The sequence below is a fragment of the Melospiza georgiana genome, chromosome 2, assembly GCF_028018845.1.
Source record: "Melospiza georgiana isolate bMelGeo1 chromosome 2, bMelGeo1.pri, whole genome shotgun sequence".
NCBI classification, from domain to species: domain Eukaryota; kingdom Metazoa; phylum Chordata; class Aves; order Passeriformes; family Passerellidae; genus Melospiza; species Melospiza georgiana.
In genome coordinates, this window is record NC_080431.1 from 33678087 (window position 1) to 33701182 (window position 23096).

Genomic DNA, 23096 nt, shown 5'->3' on the forward strand with positions numbered 1-23096 from the left:
CATTAAACAGAATTTGAGGTGCAGATTCCATCTGTTACTTTCCTACAATTTTGAGGAAAACACTAAAGTGAAAAATATCTGAAAAAATTTCTTCCATCCACTCCCAGAGGATGAAAAGTTTTCCAGTACACAGAAACAAAGAAGGAATCTCACAGCTGTTAGGCTTTCAAACCCCATAATTTCTTCTGGAACATAAACTTTAAGACACTCTCTTAATAAAAAGTAGCTATTCTGCTTTCTTCTCAGAGCAAAAAAATCTAAACTGCCTCTCACTTAAAAGAGAGTGGGCTCATTTCTTTCTGATTCGTGCTCCCTGTGAGGAAAAAAAAAACCTGCTGTAGAGAAGTAGGTTAAGTATTACCCAGGTACAAATCATAAATAGAAAGGGAAGTCCTTGATAATCTGGAAATCAAACCCCCAGATAAGCAGAAGGAAAAGCTCTGAAAGAAAGAGAACTGTCACGGCAGGAGATAATGATCAAATCGTGCACTTAGACGTTTTGTGCAGCAGTATCTGGATAAGAAAGTGATGTGAAGAATGGTCAAAGTCATCCTACTTGCAACACCCACGAAGTTTGAAATGCAGACTATGTACCTGAGAGCATTCTTGCTGATTGCCTATGATTCACCATGCCAACCAAAAAAGCACCTGCAAAGAAAAGCAGTTCTCTCATAGAGAGAGAAAGTAAGGCAAAACTGCTCTGATCACTCGCAAGCACTCACAAGCACCTCTCCTTCACTGTCTACTGATGTGTGAATTCTTTCACTGACATAAAAAGGGCATGAATCAGAGTGGGGGAAAGGGCTGTGGGATGTCTTATTTGTGCGGTGTCAGCAACAACACACTCATGAGAAAGAAATAAATGCATACATAATATTGGCAGTCTTGGTTGATGACAAGTTATGCAATAATTCGAGGTGACAAGCGACAACAGACTGACCCAACTTGTTCCTGCTCCTTCCTGCTCTAAGAAACATGGAGTCAAGATGGAAAAGACACTTTAAAGTTTATATTAAGGTGGTCACTAAATAATAATGTGATCACTATTGGAATTAGTTGAAAATGGCAATCTCCTAGAAACAGCAAGTAAGGATTTGTAGATTCCTTCCAGCTGTTTTCCTGTGTAATTGGTGAATTGTCTGGGCTGCATATTCACAGTGACAAAAGGTAGGAACTGGGTAGATCAGTACTAAAAGGAGGGTATTTTTACAAGAGAAAAAAATAAAATTGTAGGAGTAATGAAGCAGGAAAGTCCAAGTTTGATGGCTTTGCCTACTTGTTAAGCCTCATCATATTCCTACATTGAACATTTTTCAGGTAAATTCAAATGGTAAAATTTCATTACTAGCCTGGAGAAAAGAGTCTAAGGAATATCCATAGAAATCGAACAAGATTTTTCAAGTTGCTCATGTTCTTGGTCCTTCTCCATGAAAATCAAAAGATCAAATAAAGACTGCTGGGTTTTGAAAGCAAACATTCACTCTGATTATTCCCAGTAGGCTGGTCACACTGTGTCAGAGACAGGTTACGTACAGCACAGACACCAAGGCACTAAGGAATGGGAAGCCTGCTTTAAAGAGGGACTGTTTTCCAAAGACCCTGCAGCCCAGTATAAAGCAAGATGATAATTTTCTGGGACCGAATAGAATATAATATTTTCCTTATTCTCCTTTTTAATGTCATGATGTGAATTAAGCACAAGATGGACCACAACAGACAGGACAGTATAACAAATTCTGTGCAAATCATATGCAAGTACAGAAATATTTACAGATATGCAGAAATATTTAATGATTTTTTTGCGTTCTAAAGGGAAGAAGGATGTCAGATCTTGAAGGTATCCCAGCAAGGATCTAGTCAGTTACCTTGCTAGCTACCAATAATCAATCACAAAGTCTTGGTAATATATTCAGTGTAGCACAGAGGCAGAGCAATACTTTAAAAATAGTTCACAACCTATTTATAGGATCCATAAATGCCCACTTCATTACGTGGGCCCAAGTCATGTGAGATCACCCTACAGCTCCATGTTAACATTTCCTCCTTATGGTCTTTCTAATATTCTTGTTAGGTTTTCAGAGAGCTTCTTGTAAATATAAGTACCATACAAATATTTAGCAGATGCTCAAGTGCACCTTGGGATGATGACTATGGTCTGGAATGACCTGTGTATGGGATGTGCGCTCCCATTTCTGCTGAGTATCACACTTGCAGTTTTTAGAACTGCATAGCTGAGAGTAAATCTTCATCTCATAATTTTATTTTCTTTTATTTCCCTTTTAATCCCTTCCTCATAACTCCTTACCCATAGACACAAAACATAAATACAGAGGGATCCTCCCTTGTGTCTGTGTGTCCTACTTCCAAGACACTACAACAGAAACACAGGGAGGTGATTAAAACAAGAGTAGTTAGGAGAATAAATCCTTGTTCCTATGAACAAGGATTCTTCTCAGAATTTTGTATCTGAGTTGCACACTAGAGAAAAACATGGTCCAAAGTACTAGTACTGGATGACTACATGATAGGAAGTTAAGTATATAATTTCCCAGAGAATGTTCTACATATTAAAACAAACTATTTGTGTGTAAAAGATTCAGCTTTCCTCTTTGTTCATGCTCAGATCCACACAAACATAAGAAAACCTGAAATCATGTATGAAAAAACTAAAATTAGACACATTATCTTTTCCCTGATAGAAGAAGGGTGAACTGCAGCAGCAAATTGCTTTTGTGATACCTCGTATTATAATAATATACTTCGGGTGCTGTAATTTTTGGGAAATAACTCCAATGGAAAGTAAGGACATTGTGGCATCGGTTTGAATGAAGCAAGTACCAAATAAAAGACAATTTTTCAAGTTTAAGCTGCTATTTATGCAGGAAGTAGATCAAAACCTAATGTTTGCATTATGCCTGCAGGAAGTAGATCAAAACCTAATGTATTAAAATATATCTGACAATCAGATTTACTTTTTCTTTTATTTAGAGATGGAATGTATGTGAAATTTGCTATTAAATCTTCATTTAACTTACCCTGAATTTTAGGTTGATGTACAAACCAGAAAGAGTGTCTACAACCATATGGAAATATTTTTAATATCCTGTTCCTCGTATTTTCTCAGCAGGTAAGATGTTATTTAGATTACTTTCTCCTTTACCCAAAACTGAGCAAGAAAAGTCATTTTGTGTAGGGCTGACTAGTGTCTAAGAGGCAGCAGATCTATAAATTAGAAAAATAAAAGAAGATATTAAGAAGGTAAACAATATAGCCTAAAATTACTTTCTTTTGCTCAGAAATTTTGCCAGAGTAATTTAAACCCCAGCAATTTCAGTTATCTCTATGAACTACTGTAATTGTATTGATTTACAGTTCTTACTTTCTCAGGTGAAGAAATCATTCTTTTATGTGTCATCTTTTAGATCTGTCAACAGCCTTTGGAAGTGCTGATCCTATATCATCCTCAGTGGGCAGAAGTGCTCTGCAGAATGCACCGAAGCCCTGTCCCAGATGCACACTTCCCAGCTGTTGGCTAAGATCAAGTGCATCATCTTTTCTTATCACTTTATTATCTGATACATCCCCAGCTTACAGATTTTATATTAAATGGATTTGGAAGACATGGGAAGGAGCAATCATTTCCTCCATCCACTCCATGCATCAGCCCAAAAGTGCAATGCTTCCAGCTTTTGTGGTCACAGTGTGACTGCGTGTAAGGATGGGATATCTGTGCATAAAACCACCCTGTGGGCTTTCATCTTTTTTTAGGTGGACCCTAGATCTGTCATGATTTCACAGATCATCTGGTAATGCAGCCAGTGGCCACAATACCAGCCCTCGACTGAGGGCCTGATGCAGCCACTGCAGTGATGCTCTCCATGGAGAGCTATAGAAATTTCAGCCTGAGAGACAGTGCAAAAGGGGGAAGGCTTGTACCTGGAACTACCCTTGCCCCTGCTGGTGTCATTCTTCCCAGCTGACTATCACAGTCTTTCTAAAAAAAAAAAAAATTAGGGCAGTCTTGATTGTACTGTTGACTGCATTGACCCTTAACATACCTGCAACTAGACAAAGGAAAGGATTTGTGTAATTCTCCCTCAGCAAACCAAGTTCTCCTTTAAGAAAGTGAAAGAAGCTCTACAGCTTGTAAAATAAGATGTCAGTCCTTGCTGGATGAAAAAAACCCATTCATCTTGAGCCTCAAAAGACCACTCAGATTGGACTGAATAACAATTTGACCCATGTCTCTAAGTGAAAAATGACTGAATTTATTGCTGGCTAAGTCAGAAAACCCAGTAAAAGGAAAATATATCTAATGCTTTTTAATGGCTACCTGGCAGTAAATTTGTATTTAAGCTGTTCCATTGCCATTTGTCTTTATTTGATTAAGCCACCTGATTTATTAAACATGCTGGAATACAATTTATGTGCAGCAATATAATCCACCTAGTGGTCTGGTTTCCAGAACCACAGGGATAAACACTCTCAAACCATAAAGGCACTCTCAGTGCCAGATATCCATTTATAATGCCTGCAGAATGATGTCTCATCCTTATCATCTCCGGTATGGATGAACTGTCAGCTACTCTACCACAACCCCTTTCCAAACCTTTTAAAAGGAAGGAAAGTCTGTCGTGTCCAAAACACAAAGGTATTTCACAAGATGGGAGAGATGCAATATTATTCAGTGCAGCAACATTATTCACCTTCAGTGAAGAAGACAACAGGAATACCACTGTGAAATCAGCACTGTTTTAAAGACAGCTTTGGCAAATAATGTTGGAACAAAAATGTACAAAACAATGTTGCAAAAATGTTCCCTTGTACAAGATGACTCCAGGAAGTGGATTCTTACTATAATGAGCCCTTTACACCCATATATCTCATTCCTATATCTCATTCCCATTCCTATATCTTGTTCTACCTATTATACTCTTGTCTGGCTGTGCGGACACACAAAATGGTGAGATCAGTGACATTGCTGCTGCTAGAGATGGAACAAAAATACTGCTGGGCACCTATTACAATGAGAAAGAGTTCAAGAAATGAAAAAAAAAAAAGACAAAAGAAAACACACTTAGCCAAGACTGAAATCTGAAGCACAGGAATCAGCCTCTCTTCCCACTCCTCTCTCTCACCCTACAGTTGTCAAGGCCACTGAAAGACAAGCTGAACCAGAAAAATTTGACTATAGCTGGATTTCTTCATTCAGAGGAAAAGCGCTAACAAAAGGCTTTACCTGTTATCATTCCAATTAAAATTTATATATTCCCTCTGTAGTAGTTGAAAATGTGAAAATTTTAACACCATGACTTATGAACATAGGTGCACAAGAGACAAAATAAATTTCTTCACTATTATGGATTTTAACATAATGATCTTGCTATATTATCATTTAATGGCTAATCACATGCTACTGAACGAGCAAACAAACCCCTTATGCACTGCATTTTATTTGTCTATTTTCTGAATGCCTAAATACCAAGTGACAACTTGAGATGGTTATTAAAGGAAGCTATTTCATTAATTACTCATCTAAGAAGTTGATTTTTCTCTTTCTCTCTCATAAGAGAAGTTTAAAAATGAGAAAAATGTTCCAAAGAGAAAAGTCTACAATATAAGCTAAGTAAGAGTTAGATATCTGACTTGGAGTACAGCACAGTCTTGCAGAGACTGGAGTTGTTTCATTACATGTTTATCTTTTGTGATCTATAAAAGATCTAGGTTTATATTATTTTATTTTAAAAGAAAAAAATACAGTGTATAAAAGAAAAAAGGAGTTGTGGATATGAAGCTTTTTTAAATATGGTGGGATACAATGAAAAGCAAATTAAATTCTGAAGATTGATTTTACTCATTGCTTGATTGAAACTAAAAAAGTTAATTTTGCTCACTTTATCTGATTAATTGTAATTACCAGTTGGTCAAGGGAAGAGATTGTTCTGCTATAGTCTTAGTTGGTGCAGCCTCTCGTGAAAATCCTGAGTTTTGGGCACCAGAATAAAAGAAATATATAGAGTTATTAGAGGGTGTCCACAGGAGGTGTCACAAAGATGGTGAAGGGCCTGGAGGGGAAGCCATATGCGGAGCAGCTGAGGCCACTTGGTGTTTTCAGCCAGGAGGAGACTGAGGGGAGACCCCATTGCAGTTACAGCTTCCTCATGAGGGGAAGAGAAGGGGCAGACACTGATCTCTTCTCTGTGGTGACCAGTGACAGGACTGAGGGAATGGCCGGGAGCTGTGTCAGGGGAGGTTTGGGTTGGGTATTAGAAAAAGGTTCTGCCCCCAGAGGGTGTTTGGGCACTGGAACAGCTCCCCAGGGCAGTGATCACAGCACCAGCCTGACAGAGCTCAAGAGGTGTTTGGAAAACTCTCTCAGGCACATGGTGTGATTCCTGAAGTGGTCCTATATGAGACCACAAGCTGTGTCCTTGTGGGTCACTTTCAACTCAATATTCTATGATTCTAAATCTCTCACCAACTTTTTATGAAACTTTATTCCACTGAGCTGAGATTTGTTTCCTCAAAAAGACTATTTATTTAAGATTCTTGTTCTGAGCAGGACTGCGTTTTCACTGTATTATACAAGCACAGAAGTAAATACTTCCCTGTTCTAAAAATGACAAACATAATCCTGTGAATTCTTCCCATTTTTACATGCTGCTTTTCAAACAATAGCATTACAATGACAACCAGTTACATTTTCATGGCATCATAAGGTTGGAAAAAATGTCTAAGAGTCCAACTATTAACATAGAACCATTGCAATTATTTTTCTCAATTGCTGGGTTTTCAAATCTGTGTAATTTGATAAAAATGTGGGGCTTAGTCCAAAAGACAAATTAAACCTGAATTAATTACAAGTTTTATTACCACACATTTTCCAAATAGATCTGATTCAGAATCAAGAGAATCAAATATAAATATTTGATATTGATAATTAATAATATAAAATAGGAAAACAGTGCAATTTTGACTGTTCAGTGAATGTTGCTGCTATTCTGTGAATGCTTGAGCTTTCCCATATAGATTTCTATAGCAAAGCCTTGCTGTTGTATCTTAAGTCCCAATAAAGCAATTACTAGGTTCTTCTAGGTCCCAGTTAAGTTACTTCTTTCAGTATGAACAGTAAGTTTAGTTGTCTTCAAGAGATAGTGAAAGAAAATATTTTAAAATACTCAAGAAGAAAAGGGAAACCATTCAAACACTGACTTTTTAAAAACGAATTTAGAGAAATTTTGCTTTCACAGTTTTCAGAGGCCTCTGTAGCCAGATTTATTTAATATCAGAAACTGTTCTGAACAGAAGAATTGAAACATTGGGAAAATGACAGCATGTGAAGTACAATAAATGAAAATTTTGTGGAGTGCTTATATTCATTCTCTACTTATTTATGGGCACAAAAGAAAAGTGAAGATGGAGCTGCAGACATCAAAATCAAGTGCAGTCTATTCTAGGAACCATTTATAGTGTAAGTAAAAGTATAATTAAATAATGACTTCATTTCAGCAGGATCCCATGATAAGAATCAATAGTCAGGCCACTGATCTTGCATTAATTTGGCCTTACATTGTCACTAAATCTTGTCACAGCCACACTTTCATGGCACTCTGAATTAACCTCGACTATAACCTTCCCTTTAAAATAGAAGGGTTTTTTACCCTCCCCTTTCCAAAGACTTCAATGGCTGCTTCCTGGGATTAATGGTATTCAACAGAATTCACATATACAAAACATGATATTCCATTTTAAAAGGTGTAACAGATGTAACAAGCGTTGCCCAAAAGTATCTTCCACACAAAACCTTTAATTGAAACTCTTACATATTTAACTTTCAGCCTTTGCTGAAAAACAATTTCCTTTTACTTTAAGCCTTGTATATTCCTTGGAAGTAAATACTGCATTTTGATTGCAGTCATAAATCCAAAAAAGTACTATTAGGAAAAAAACATACAGAGACACAGAGAAAATAAACAGAACACGACTAACATGCTGCAATATTACTTTCAAACTTGTGGCCCTGCTGGTGATGTGTATTTTTTTAATGTGCAAAGAACCTTCTGATCTTCTCCCAGTCAACGAACAGCACCTGTAATACAATTTCTTTTGCTTAGCTTGTATTTGCTGCCTGAGACTTTCTGCTCTTGCAAATACAAAAGGCTTCCTACTCCTTACAACTCTTTACAGATTTTCTAAAAAATGAAATGCTTCAGAAAATTTTGTGAATACTATTTTATAGCTTTAAAGACCATATGAATGCAAGCATAAAGCAGCTCCCTGTTCAAATGATACAGTAGGATTTAAGGAGAGACATCATTTTCACTTCAGAGTTTGTTAGGAAATGTGAATCTGCAATGAATCCTTACCATTCTGGAAATAAAAAATGTGCTCTTTCAATCTTGTCTAAAGATTTCATATTATGTAATTTCTTCTCTGGTGATACTTCATTAAATTGTACAGAAAACTCATTGTCCGCCCTCTCTGAAAAAGTCAATACAATAACTGGATCTTTTCATAGAAAGAATCAGTTTCAGATTCTTTGCTCTCCGGAGGCTTAAAAGCACTCTGGCTTTTGAAGCTCAGTATGCCCTTGTTCCGATATCCAAGGAAGGTCTTATCCTGCAGGTCTTTTCATGCTCACCTGTAGCCTGATGCCAGAACTGTTCTCTCAGATACTGGATTGTTTTCTGCCTTTGAGTAAGCAATGGCATAGCCAGCTGACTACCAAAAAGGTGCCTTAGTGTTCAGACTCAACTTTGTCCCTGAAGCTCAGCATTCAGACTCTGAAGGCAGTAGCAACAGAATAGAGACAAAAAGAAATTGGAGACCTTTGTACTAATTGCTCTTTTATGATCCTGTATCTACATGTTGTGAAACATGGAAGTGCAAAACCTGTTGATGTAATTTTTCACATCATAATATCCATCTCAAGGAACTCATGAGTTTTTTCAATGGCTTGGTTTGGATGGGATCATCTGTTTGCAAAGTCCCTGCCATGGGCAGGACACCTTCCACTACACCGGGTTGTTTAAAGCCCCATCCAGGCTTGCCTTGAACATTTTCAGTGATGCTTCACCCAGAAGTTCTCTGGCAAACTCTCTGTTCCAGTGACTCACCACCCCTACAGTTCTTCCTTAGGTGCAATCTAAACCTACCCTTTTTCAGTTTAAAGCCAATTCCCTTCTGCTATAACAGACCCTTGGATAAAGGCCCTTTCCAGCTTTTCTGTGAGTCCCTTTTCAGTTCTGGAAGGCAGCCCTAAGTTCTCTTGGAGCCTTCTCTCCTCTGGAGTAAGCAACCTCAACTCTCTCAGCCTGCTCTCATATGGGAGGTGCTCCAGCCCTGTGATCATCTACCTGGCCCTCCTCTGGACTTGCTTGAGCAGATCCACATCCTTCCTGCGTTAGGACCCCCCAAAACTGGACACAGTACTCCAGGTGGGGCCTCACAGGAGCAGAGTAGAGGGGGAAAATTACCTCCCTTTATCTGCTGATCTCTTGTCTGTGGTGAGAAGTGACAGAACCTCAGGAAATGGCATTAAACTCTGTTAGGGGAGGTTTAGGTTGGATATTAGGAAAAGATTTTTCATTTTATTCTTGTGATACAGCCCAGAGTGTGCTCAGCTTTCTGGGCTGTGAATGCACATGGCTGGCTCATGTTGATCTTCTTATCCACAAACACTCTGTGCTGTACTCAGCAGGGCTGCTCTTGATCCATTCTCTGCCTAGCCTGTATTTGTGCTTGGGAGTGCCCCAGACCAGGTGTAGGACCTTTGAGCTGGCCATATTAAACTTCATGAAGTTCACACAAGCCCACTTCTCAAGCCTGTCAAGGTCCATCTGAGTGGACCAGCATGCTGACTGCACCACTCAGTCTGGTGTTTTAATACAACCTTCTAATCCATACTACTATGTTCCTTGTTAATTATATGTTTTGCTTTCCTGGATTCAAGATCATTCAGATATGAGAGGAAGCAACAGCTCAACCAGAAACTATACAAATACACAACATTCTTTTTTTTTTAGAAAATCAGTGACAGACAAATCTGCACTTATTTCTGTCTTAATCTTCATTCATATGGATTAATGCTTGGGTTTTTATGACCAAAGAAAAGGTTTATCCTTGTTACTTAACTGGACAATGGTTCTATAATATTGTTTTAGAGGTTCAATAAAAGCATAATGGTGAGTAGTAAAGCTTAATCTACTCTACAGCATTATCTAACCTCCATATAAAAACATAAGAAAGCTTTAGGGAGAGTTTTAGTTGACAAGTCAGCCTTACAATGTGCTTTGTCCCTTTTCTCATTGCCAGACATCCAGGAAAGGACAGGCTTTCTCAGTACTCGGCTGACATTTCGTTCTTGTAATAGACCAGACAGGGCAACTAAATAAAGCAAAACCAGATGACATTGACATTATGTTAATAAACTGGAAAGCAATCTAGCAGCATTTTAATCTTCACAGCAGTCAGGGTATCCAGTAGCACCATGAAGAACCAAGCAAGAACCAAATGGATTTGTTGCCACTAAAGAAGTATCACAAGAGCGTTCCAGGAGGTGCATTGAATCCCATTTTCTTATTAGTTTTTGATGTTATTGTATGGTAGAGAAGATACAGAGAGGGGGGTGCACTTGTACACAGAACTGCCCTAAGACAAAGGAAAATATTCCCTGTTCCACAGTGGCAAACTAACTGCTTTTTTTTTTTTCCTGTAAGCTAATGAGACAGAGCTAATATCTGCTTGTCCTTCATCCCGTAATACACTTATTATAAAACCACTATTCAAATTACAGTCACATCTTATTAGACAACAGATGGTCTTATCTAAATTGGTTGGTTAATTCAGGTTCATGATTTTGTATTAATAAAGTCACAACAATGAATCAAACCTTCCTAGAACTTTTCATGAAGTCAGCCATGTGTGGCAGCTGGTGGCTGCTATTCAGCAAGAAGCAACAAACTTGTGGAAAGGCCATTTGAACCAAAGTTTCTTAGGAATCCTTGCTATTTTGCCCTTCAAATGCATTTCTTCTACCTCTGATAGGTGCCAGAGCCTATTTCCCCATTGTTATGTATACACTAACTCCATGAAAAGCAGAAAAAGGTAATTATAATAGGAAAACCTGTGAAACTGCAGTGATGTTTGACTTTTGTTTTATAGAGAAGATTTATGCTCACAATAAAGATTTCATGTCAAACAACCTTTTCTAAATATATAATAATTCTTCTGCTATAAACTTTCAGTTAACAAAATATTTTTAAAAAGATGAACAACAGACACCTCACTACAATAATCTTCTGATTGTCATATGTGGAAGTTAAAAGTTTTTGCAACATGCTTTTATTTTAAATCTGAGCTTATATGTGAAATTGAGCATAAAAACTTATGCCTCATAAACTCTATTTTAAAATTCATATCTTATCTCCATTATCCTTATTCTGCAGATACAAAACTGAACCACTCACTGAAGAGAGTATGGTGGAAATCGGCCCTTTTTCAGGTAACATTAAGGAAGGGCCTAATTTCCACTGTCTCATAAGCTCTCATTCCTGCAATGCCTTTTTGCTTGTGGTCTGAAGATCAGGTTCTGAAATAGTTGTACTGGCTTCTTCATGAGGCTTACAGACCTCATAAGGGGTCCCTTATGAGAGCAAGAGCCCTCCTGCAAGCTGACATCCAGTTTCCAGTGCCTGGAAGCTATTTAGGGAGAGGTTTCCCTCTGAAGCAAACACAGTAGCTGTATAAGCAGGCTAACCCATCACAACAGCAGATTAAAAAAAGCTGCAAACCCATGACAGAAAACCTAAGGCAAACACTGCCAGACAATGAAGTGTCCCAAATGCACAGCTGGCTCACTTTGTATGCAGCAACCAGTGTCTGGTTTATGGCGTGAATTTTATGGCCATGCTCAAATAAGATCAGCAATAAGCCTGGACTTTTCACACCTGAAGAAAAAAAAAAAAAAAAAAGAAAGAAACAAAAAGAAACATAAGGGCTAGCTCTTAATACAAGTCAATATTTCATTTGTGCTTAGGGAGATCCCAGACAGACAGATTGTTCAGACAGACAGATTGTGCTCAGAACAATCTGCCCTGACTGAGATCTCACTGTGGAATTGTCAGAAGTTTGCTCTGGTGTCAATGGACTAGGGTACTGAGGGAGGCCTGTCCCTAGGATTAACATGACCTATTGCTGAAAGCTTGAGGTTGAACATACATAGAAGTTAATGGCAAGAGTGGTGATGCAACAGTCTTCATTGGGTCAGGAAAATAAAACAGATGTGATTGAAATCACACCTTCAGCATCCAGTAATATTTATTGATTCAGAGATAAGAAATCTGGAAGCAAATGCAAAAAGTAATTGAGAAATGCTAAGAGGAGAATTAGAAAAATACTTGAGAGTTGATCCACCCAGAAGTCCTGAGGACTGTAAGTACTAGAATCCCAAGTGACAATATCTTCCAAGCCATTAAACATAACAGTTATGCTATACACACATACCAAAAATTGCATCTTCATAAGCATCCTGTGCAGAACAAAACCAGCTGTAATGGATGGGGATGCAGGTTTTGAAAAAGAGCTGCAACCCTGCTGGTAACACTTGCATGCTACAGGTGTAACAGGGAGTCCTCACACTCACACAAGATGTAAACCACCAGAAGCAGCAAAGAGGTTCTAAGAATGAATTCCTGACCCATGTGAATTTGAGAGAAGGCATCATCTGGCCTCAAGGGCCAGACTGCCAGGTCCATTTGGAAATTCACCTAGGCTGTTAAAAAAGATCTCCGCAGTAAAATAATTGAAGCAGAAGTTCCTCTTGAGGCAAATGGGAATAGATCCTGAGTACTGAAATAAGCAGTGCTCTTATTTCTTAAACTCACGAAGATGCACATTCTAACCACCTACACCACCCCCACCACTTCTCTTTTTTTTTTGGTGCAGATTACTGATTTTCATTGACATGATGATTTATTTGCATTAGATTTCAGAAGCAGAGATGTCATGTGCATGAAAGAAAAAGGAATTTTGAGCCCACATGGTACAATTTTTCATTTACATTAGACAATGCATATGACACCTAATAAAGAAGATAAAAAGGCACATCTCTATGTTGAGGTGAAATACACTTACATTTCAAAGAGGAGAAAAAGGATTTGCAAATTTTGCACTTTGTCTGGAGGGTGCTACTGTATATATTTAGCTCATCTCATTTTACAGGCCCAGTTTTTCTTCGTTCTGGCATGATAACAATTCCCCTCTAGTGTTATTTAATTTAAATTTGATTTTCTTTACACTTGATGCCAAGTTCTGTGCTTTTCTGATTATCATTTGTAAATGATGAGGACAAGGTGGGTGTTAAGAGGAACAGATGAAAAATTACAAGCTATCCATAAAATTGCAACTCCTAATTTATGTGAAAATTGAGATGGGAATGTAGACCAAGGTTTAAAAAACAACCAACAAAATAACTGAACTTGGAACAAAGTTGAGTCTTTTACTAATTTCAAACTGACCAGGCATCTAAAAAAAATCCTACTAAGTAGCATGAAACAGACTGCTTAATCTCTGTGAAATCTAGGTAGTTAAACTTAGGAATCCAAATTTGTGTTTAAGACCATCAGTCTCATATAATAAAAAAGGAAACACACAAACAACCCCAACATTTTCCAGTAAGCAGTTTTTATCCATTAGAAAAGACATTGACTGATCTATAGAATTAAAAACAGGACTATCATTTAAAAGTGTGAGGAAATCAAAACAAAGAATGACATATAGAAACCCCCCTAGACAGCTAAGAAAAGACTTCATAGAAGTATCACAAAGTTAGAGAAGGACTGCTTTAGTGTAAATGATTCTCTGCTGTTTTATCCTTTAAGTGTACAGTGTCCAATGCAATAGGCAAATGCAGCTTTAACAGAATCAACAGCCTTGAAAGCTTTTATGCTTTTAGAGTGCAATGAGCTGTAATATAAAACAGGCTACTATAATGCACATGGATAAAATGTTTTTGAGTCATACAACCATTTATGGTGCCACAAATTTCATAAAAATTCCCTGAAAAATGAGAGAAATAGAGCAGTAGAAGAAGTGATTACATATATAGGGGGTAAGTGATCAGTGACAGTAGTATGGTTATGCCACAAGAAGGAAATAAGTAGTTTCAGAGAAGCAAAATTGTTCCAGAGTTGTAGGGATGAGTAGTACAGCTGCAGTGTGTGCAGGCCTATGGAGTTGACTGTTTTTGTCTAGAACCTCTTTCTTCTCTTTTTGTCCAAATTAAAGAACCCCACGCCCCTCACCCACCCAAGTCCCTGAAACCAAGGGCACTCCTGTGGAAAGCCCTCCTCAGGTTCTCCAGTGGAACCAAAACTTCCAAATGCTCTTTTTGACTACTCTTTCCTTGCTGTTTGCACACATCTGTTACACACATAAGGAGCTTTTGGGGTGAGACATAGAAAAATTAGTGGTCTTTATGTTTTAAGGTGGCAGTGAACCCTTTAGGCACCAGGCCTTAATCTACAAACATTTTTAGAATTATTTTCAAATGGCTAAAACAAGTGTATGAAAACTCTTTTCCTGAGCACAATGAAATTAAACCCACATGACAAAATTATTGTGAACAGCTTTCTTCATATTTTGAATCCATCCCTGATGCCACAATATCTCCTACCAAGCTTCTCTTAAAGAGATGTTACCTTGTGTCTTTGCTTTTGTTACATGATTTTCCTACTCCTTTTAGAATTTCCTCATTCCTGCCAATGCCTTATGTAAATAAGCCGCTTAATCAACTTTCTTAACTTCAAAGAATTCAATTTTTTTACATGCATTTCGCTTATATTAATGCAGTTTTCATAAACTTTAATTTAATTTTTTAATTCAATACTGGAAATAACTGTGATAAGTCACTCAACATACATCATAACATGATGTTATTATTAGTTTGAAGAGAAAAGCAGAATGGTTGATCCATAACCTCATTTTTTCCCCGCTGTGTCTTTACAAGGCTATTGGATGAAAAGCAATTGATCTTCAAATAAATGCATATAACTTCATACCTGTCACATGATAATAAAAAATAATATTGAAACGTAAAATGAAAATCCTCTACTATAATTTCTTATTCTTGTCCTCTACCCTGAAGTTTGACAATTTTATTATCCTTCCTCTAAAAGTGAAGATTTTAGAATAAAAGATGAAGTAATTAAATGAAATTAGGAATATTATAGCAAATAAAAATAAGCTAACAGTGTGAAAATAATATGGAATGAACTCTCTCTTTCCCTTTTTTATGAGTTACATATGTCTTAGCTGATACTTCTCCTTAACAAATGAGAAGTATCAGCTTGACAAAATTCTCCAAAGATTGACCATTTTAAAGACTAATCCAGTGATCAACCTCTTTTTTTCTCATTTTTGTTTGATCTACAAGAAGCAAACAAAATCTTCCTACAAGCAGCCCTGACATCTTGGGCTTGGGTAAGAAAACGAATACTATCTCATTTTCAGTCTCCAGTGGGAAGGCAGGCTAATAATGGGCATATTATGGTCCTGGTTCTGCAAAGCCTTTTCCCCATGCAGACACCACTGCAGGATCCTGGCTGGCGCTCACACCTTCTGATGGCTGTTTGGTGGCCAGTGTGAGACAAGCAGACAGGTTAGTGAGTTCTGTCCCTCTCACCACCACCACGTTTTGCACTAAGTGGTGTTCTGGCTGGCAAACCAACCCGAAAAGTCCTATTGTGGATGCTGAATCTGTCTGTTCCCCATGCCAATATCCAGAAAAAATACCCCAGATATAAAAACTTTCACTGCTGCCTTCATTCTCTGGCTAAACAGAGCATTTACTTCGCTGTGATATTAACATTGGCACTATTTGTAACTATGTAGTTCTCTAAATGCTTACAAAAGCTTAGTTAAAATTGCATTGGTTGATCTTAGCCAAAAATGGAAACAAACACAAGGTATGTTCCATTCCTGGGGAAGAGTTATGTTGCACTGCAAAGAAAAGATACCCGACACTAAGTAATTCTAAAGGGTTTTGCCTTTCTGTCCAAGAAGACAGACTGATGAGCTCTCTTCCACAATAGGAATGTGAGTCTGAATTGCACTGCATGAAATTACACTTGCTAAGATTATTGGAGAAACCACCTGAAAATGACTTACAACACAATTTGTTGGGATAAAATGGCAAAGAATTCTGGGATGGTGAAATGAATCTTTCCTGCTTTGAGGTTTCTGCATAGGTTTTTGCAATAACCATAAAATTGAATAAAAGAAACAACAGATCAACCTTCTTCGTAGAGATTCACAGATAAATGTACTACTATTTTCTACTATTTACAAATTATGCAGTATATATATAGGATAATTTATTGAAAATATATTCTTTCAAGAAAACTTTTAAAGTTAAAAACCAAAAATCATTGACCATCTAGCCCATGTTCTTGAGAATCCATGTTTTTTCTTCCTCAGTCCCAATCCACTTCATGACTCTCCTGCAGGAAGAAGTTAATTCTTCACCATGTTTGGAAGGTTAGTGCAAAGCTAGATAGGAAGTTTTAGTTAAGGTGTGGAGCAAAGTTACCTTTTCTCAGTTATGTTTCTTGCCTAGTTTTTATACCCTTTTGACAATTATGAAATAACTCATCTTTCTGCTTGAAATTTAGCTCTTTACACTAGACATTTCTGTCTAACATAGCAAGCAAACTCATGTTCATTTAGCTTGTTCATTTTTTAACAATTAATATTTTATATAATTTTACTGTTCATGAAATAGCTTTAATGTCAACATTTTTGCCAGGGAATTTATTTGTGTGATTGCTCATTTTCCTTATGAACATTTAGAAAACAATTTTTGACTATGTTTTCAATTTCTTTCTATTAGCTCTAATTATTTCTCAGGCTTTCTCCCAGGCTAAGCCACCTACACATTTCACTAAGTCTTAACTCTGTCCCTGAGAAACTTTTGTAATAGAATTAACTTGATTATCATAATAGTGTCCTCTGACACATGAATGATTTTACCTGAATTTGCTCCACCTTTTTCCTGTGCTCTTTCAGAAGACGATATTATGATGGTGGTTTTCATGTCCCTTGAACTATTAACCACACATTATATATAGTTCCTACTAACAAAATTTATTGGAAACCTCATTTTAGGAGCTCAGAGATAAAGAAGTTTCCAGAACGATCTCTATAGTCAAATTCCTCCTTTCCTTCCTCTTTTACCCTAAAGAGGGTAAGCAAATTTCACTGTTTTTTCAAGCAGACAGCAGCATTTTGGGACATTTTTCTCTTTGCTGTCATTGTGAGGCTATTTGTGTGCATTTGTTTGCAGACAAAAGCACCTCACTGCATTTTACTGACTACCTATGAAAAAAGGGACAAAATGAATCCCCAGTTACTTTGGGTATTACCAAGACACAGGCTGTTGGACCACGGGCCAGGGTATCATATCACTGTTTTGATTAATGCCCTTAGCTTAGGCAAAAAGAATCCTAGTTGCTAGTTTTAGGTAAATAATTTCACTTTCACCAAGTTAAGTGATGATGATGAAAATGTGAAATGCCACATCCACCATGGTGCCCATGCCAAGTCCGTGGGGACAAGTCTGGAATATTGGAAAAGGTCTGTTTGATGTTCATGAATGCCCAGGAAGCCACAGGCGCCAGTATGCACAGAGGGAAATAACTGAGATGTTTTGATGGCATGTCATGTAAAATCACTATATAATAACAATCACTACCTTTTCCACATCAAAGAAATCAGTGTTTTCGTGGCAATCTTTGTTTCCCTCTTATTTAGCCATATTTTATTGGAATAGAACACCAGCTATGTAATTAACGTAACTTGTTTTATCCATCAAAGTCTTTGTCCTTTTTACTAAAACTGACACAACTGAAAAGTTTAAATAAGAATCACAAGAAAAAAAATAATCAGCTGCTGCTCTCTGCAAAATAAAATATATACATTTGGATAAAAAAAATGTTTCTTTCCTACAGTGCAAAGCTATAAATGGCAAAGTCAGATTGAACTCCAGAAAGAAAAGGCTTCTTTGCAAAAAAAACTCCAAACCAAACCCTAACTGAACCAAGTTAAATAGCAAATATTTAAAACTGAAGGCAAGAAAAGGAAGCTTTATTTTTATCAAACAATAACACTTGTTGCAGCAGCCTGGGCTTTCTTTTTGTGACACTGAAACCAAGACCTTTTGCCTGTGCACACAACACTTCTGCAGGCTGGTACACCATCACTGGCCCATATGAACACTTCCCTGGTACAAACACGGCCTTGTGCTCCAAAGCTGCCATCTCCTGAAAGCAAATCATTCACTGCTTCCTAAAGGAACATCAGGAGCTGTGAAAATCAAATCAGACATTAAAAAAAAAAGTGTATATTTTTCACTGCTCTAAACTGGAATGTGTTCTGCCACCTGAAATGTGAGTTTCTGCGCTTGCATTGCAGGGTGAGGAAACCTGCATGTTGTTTGGCAAAGCAAATCAGAGACTGGCAGAAATAATAGCAAAGCAGCTAGGCATGACAATATCACCTGTTTTTTGTGCTAATCATTCTAGAACTGCCAATTAAAACAATTCAAATTAATGTTTAGATGTTGATACTAATTAGTGGCAGAAGAACTGAAAAGTAACCTCTCGTTATAAAGGTCAGTGTTATTGATATTTTGTTCTCTTCTTCCAAGGGTCAGAAGATTCTTGACAGTAGTGCAGCATGGAGAATATTACATGTTGCTCTTAAGGAAACAACTTCTCATCCTATTTTTTCTATTTTAACCACAGAAGCAATGGAATTCACTACTACACTGTATCTGGAAGGTTGAAGTATGTTTACTTAGTAACAGAAACTTTGATTCTGTAGGACCTCAACTATGGTCATGCTTTATGACCTTTAGAATGACTTTTAAAAATTTTTCTTCCTTTTCCTAATCAGGGTTACCCTTCCAAAACAGAATCAGATTATAAGAAAAGTTAAGCAATATTAAACTAGGTACTTTTAAGGGCAAACTTCTATAAATAAATTCTACGAATATATTGAAACAAAAAAATCTATTACTTTCTAATTTGTTAGTTTCCACATAGAACAACCATTTCTATTCATATTTTGTTTTTGAAAAATCCAACTCACCCTTCAGACCATTCCAAATCAGAATGTAATCAGATTAAATTTCTGCTGATGAAACCAAAGGAATTGTCAGCTTACACAACTTTGACTGCAAGGCTGCCATGGAAAGGAGTAAAAAAAAAGAATTTTTATACTTAATGAAGTTTAAATGACAATGAAGACAAAGCTGAATAGGCTTCAATCAGAAGCAGTAATCCTAAGAGGGCCACCTGATGGTTACATTTAATATGCTAATGCTATTACAGTGCATGAAATTTTCTATTCTTCCCATAAAGGTCTTGTTAACAGTAATTAAATGTTAAGACATTCAGCCCCATAAAGAAAAGAGATATAGTGAATTTATTATCACTAGAATCAGTGGAAAACTTTTTTAAATTAGTATTTGAATAGCAAAAGATTGAATTCTCACTACTCAGGGACAACAAAGCTGATCAGGTCTCTGCTAAATTGCAGGCAAACATACCTTCTTCATTACAACTGAAAACTTCAATATAAACCACTGGTTTTGCTACACAACAGATGGCAGGAGTTCATACAGACCTCACCCCTTCCTACCCTCAGCATGTTTTACACCCAAGAGCAGTGAGTGACCTGTGCTACCAATTTTGGAGATCTCCTGATGCCTCAGCCCCCAGTGCTGGCCATCAGGAGGCCTCTTGACTGAGGTATCACCTGGAATTACATGAGCAGTAGGTCCTAAATGCTGAGAAAACACTTCTTGAGTAGCCAAAAAAGGTGACCCACTGCACAGTGTGCACTTCCACGGCAGGTTGGTCTGCATGACACACAGGGCATGACTGTCCCCAGTGTTATAACCCTGGCTCTTCCTCTCAAACTGTGACAGCTCATGGTTTTCAGACCTGGAGGTCCCTGGCATTCTGTCAAAATGACAGACATCACATTCATGCAAGCAGGTCTCCAGTTGTAGAACGAATACGAATATTTTGATAATCTCTTGCAAGTACTTACTTTTTTTTTAATAGTTGAAGTAAATTCTTTACCAAGAGCAAGCACTGGAATTACGCAGCATGGTTTCCAATAAAGAATAATTGGATTCAGTCCATAAAACTAATTAAGATTGCCACAGCCTCTTTAGGATCCTAATGCCTGTTTTAATACTTGCTCATAGGATTTCAGAAAACATTCATTTGCAAAGACATTTATTTGCATATACAAATGTATATCAGCTACTTTAAACACAGAAAGAAAAATGAGGTCCAGTTATTACTTAAACTGGGTAGAAACTTAAAAGCAAATTCATTCAGTTTAATATTTAATGAAGTCCTAAATCAAAACTGATGGGATAGGAATATAACTAGGAATAATAACCCATAAAATGTGTCAAAGATTGTTTTTCCTTAAAGTCTTGGCCCCAGTTCCACAGCATCTACCATTGTACAGAAGTACTTGTCAAATATTTGAAATGAAACTCAAAGAAATTACCAAGTGTTAGATAAATACTGCAAACCTTCAAGTTTGCTGTGCATCAGCTCAAAAGTTCAACATTTCAAATTTGGGGGATAGGAGACAAATCCATTAAACAATGGATAGTGACATACAGTTTCAAATGCAAAAAGGAGAAGGGTATACCATGGGAAAACTGCTGAACATTAACCGTATGGTATTTCTTTGTATATTTAACCCTTCTAACTTTAGCCAGTCACACTGTTTCTACCCTGTGAAGATGAACAACAGGAAGTTTTGGTCCATGGTTAAAAATGGGCCTGTTCCTTGCTTCCTCAAGCATTTCCAACTTCCAACAGGGTAATAAAGTTATTGTACTTAGGAACAGAGGAAAATGAACCTACACTGGTAAATTTTTGTGAATCAGTAGATAAATTTCACAAACATGAACTAGTGTGAGTGTGTAGGGGGATAGAATATAAGAAAATAAAGATAGTGTAGAAAGTAATCTTACCCCTAAGGAGCTGCAGCTGGGCCAATTGTCAAAGATTAGGAGCAGGCCTGACTTTACCAGGCCACAGCTGTAACCAGTGAGAGGAAAAGTGCTATAAAAGAGTGGGGTGGCTGGTGGAGGAGGGACCTGGAGTCCGTTGGCTGCTGTGAGAAGAAGAAAGAGTCAGTGTTTGTGGGAGCTGCCCATGAGAAAACACCAAGAAGGTATGAAACTTTTGTGATAAGGAGATAACAGTATGGAACCCCTGCAATATGATGACAACATGAGTGGTTGCCACTAAAATATAATTTCTTTACCTGACTTCCAATTAGTAATGATAATCAAGAGCTAATGAAACAAATGCCAATCAGTTCCATTGATCCACTTCTAAAATGATCTGAAATACTTGGTAACTTTATTTACAAAGAGAGATGAAATATCATTTGTGAAATGAGAGGAGAGAAACCCTTCCTTCCCACCCCATCTTACCTCTCAGCATTAAACCTGGACAAAAAACTATGGCTGCTGTAACTACTGCACGGTTTGCAACCAGAAAAGAAAATGAGATAAAATATTTGCCAAGATTTTACAAGATATGTTCCCCTTCCACTCCTGTAACAATTTCTGTATTCTCTTTTCTCATCTGTTTGCCAGACTCCAAAATCCTATACCTGCAATTACGCCACCGCAGGTGATATCAGTGGCTATCCAATATCCTATACCTGCAGTTATGCCACCTGACACCACCTTTAACCAGAACTTGGCTAAATCTTGAGTGAAAGTAGGTGGATTATTTCATATGCTAATGTTTTCAAAGAGAGCAGCTGCAGACCTGTTGAACATACTAAATTTCCTATAATGTATTCAATCAATTTTTTTTTCAGGCTGGTAGGGATTTGATGGGAAGTGATTTAGAAACACTAAACCAGCACTTTTAGGTTAGCTGACTGGGAGTTATGGAGCAAGACAGGAAAGCAGTCTCATTTTTGAGTTGGACTTAAAATATGATCATGTATAACACAACTTAACAATAATTAATCATGAAAAGCCCAGAGACACTGATATATTTCTCAACATTAAATGCCTTCTTGTACACCTCCACCAAATATTTTGTAGTACTAGTCCCATTTATGGAAGACTGAAAGGATTTTAATTGCCTTTAGTTTTAGCATTTCTACCACGGTAGAGCTTGTTTCTGGAAAAATACCACAAAAATGGCATTATATACAATTTCTGGGCAGAGCTTTACAAGAGTTACTTCAAGAATCTCAAAGCAGAATATATGGAAACAAAAAAATTAATTCATCTAGACTGAGGCAGATAGTCTTGCACATGCTCTGCAGCTTCCCATTTTTCTAGGGTATTGAGAACTGCTCACTCTTCATGGAAAACCCAAGCAAATTAATTATTTTCTAATAGCAAGGAGCCTAAAAAAGGAAGGAGTGAAATTTACAGTGCCAGTTTCTGGAAATGGTCTCCATATACAGCCTAAGAAACTTTGCAGAATTAGCTGATGGTGAGCCTTGTGCCATTTGACATAACCAGTCTCACCCTGATTGTTATAATGCTGCTGAGGAGGTGTGTGATAAGAAAGCCAGCAAGTTATTTCTTAAGTCTCAGCTTTCAAATGTGGGAGAAAAAAACATATATGTGTATGTTTTATACAAAACATGATAATTTAGAGGCTGCTAAACTTGTTTTAAAGCAAATATTTTCTCCTGGCTCAAGTCACATATTTGCTGACATGGAGATCTAGCACTCCTGTTTACCTCTAAATCCAGTATTTTGACTGTGTTCCAGGTCCAATACTAACAGAACATTCTTTTAAGTGAAGATGAATGGAGCTAGAAGAGAAGGCGAACTAAAATTTTCCTTTTTAAGTGAATCCAGGCTGCCATATATCTTGAAAAAAAAATTCTGACTTCATTCTGTCGTGTGCGTCTGATCTTAGACCAAACTGATCCACAACACAGAAAATACCGGCTATATAGACGATGCACTTACTAACAGCAAAAAAAAAAAGCCTTTTTTTTCCTTCATAATTTGTTTCACAATC

The 23096-nt window shown here is 37.3% G+C and overlaps 1 protein-coding gene and 1 non-coding gene across 2 annotated transcripts in view; one reads left to right on the plus strand and one right to left on the minus strand.

The window, feature by feature from the left end:
• GPC6 (glypican 6) overlaps positions 1–23096 on the minus strand; it is a 725714-nt gene that overhangs the window by 209115 nt on the left and 493503 nt on the right. The window lies entirely within an intron of this gene.
• On the plus strand, positions 3514–3702 carry LOC131080784 (U2 spliceosomal RNA). Its single transcript, XR_009114216.1, has one exon. It is a non-coding gene; the product is annotated as a U2 spliceosomal RNA (small nuclear RNA).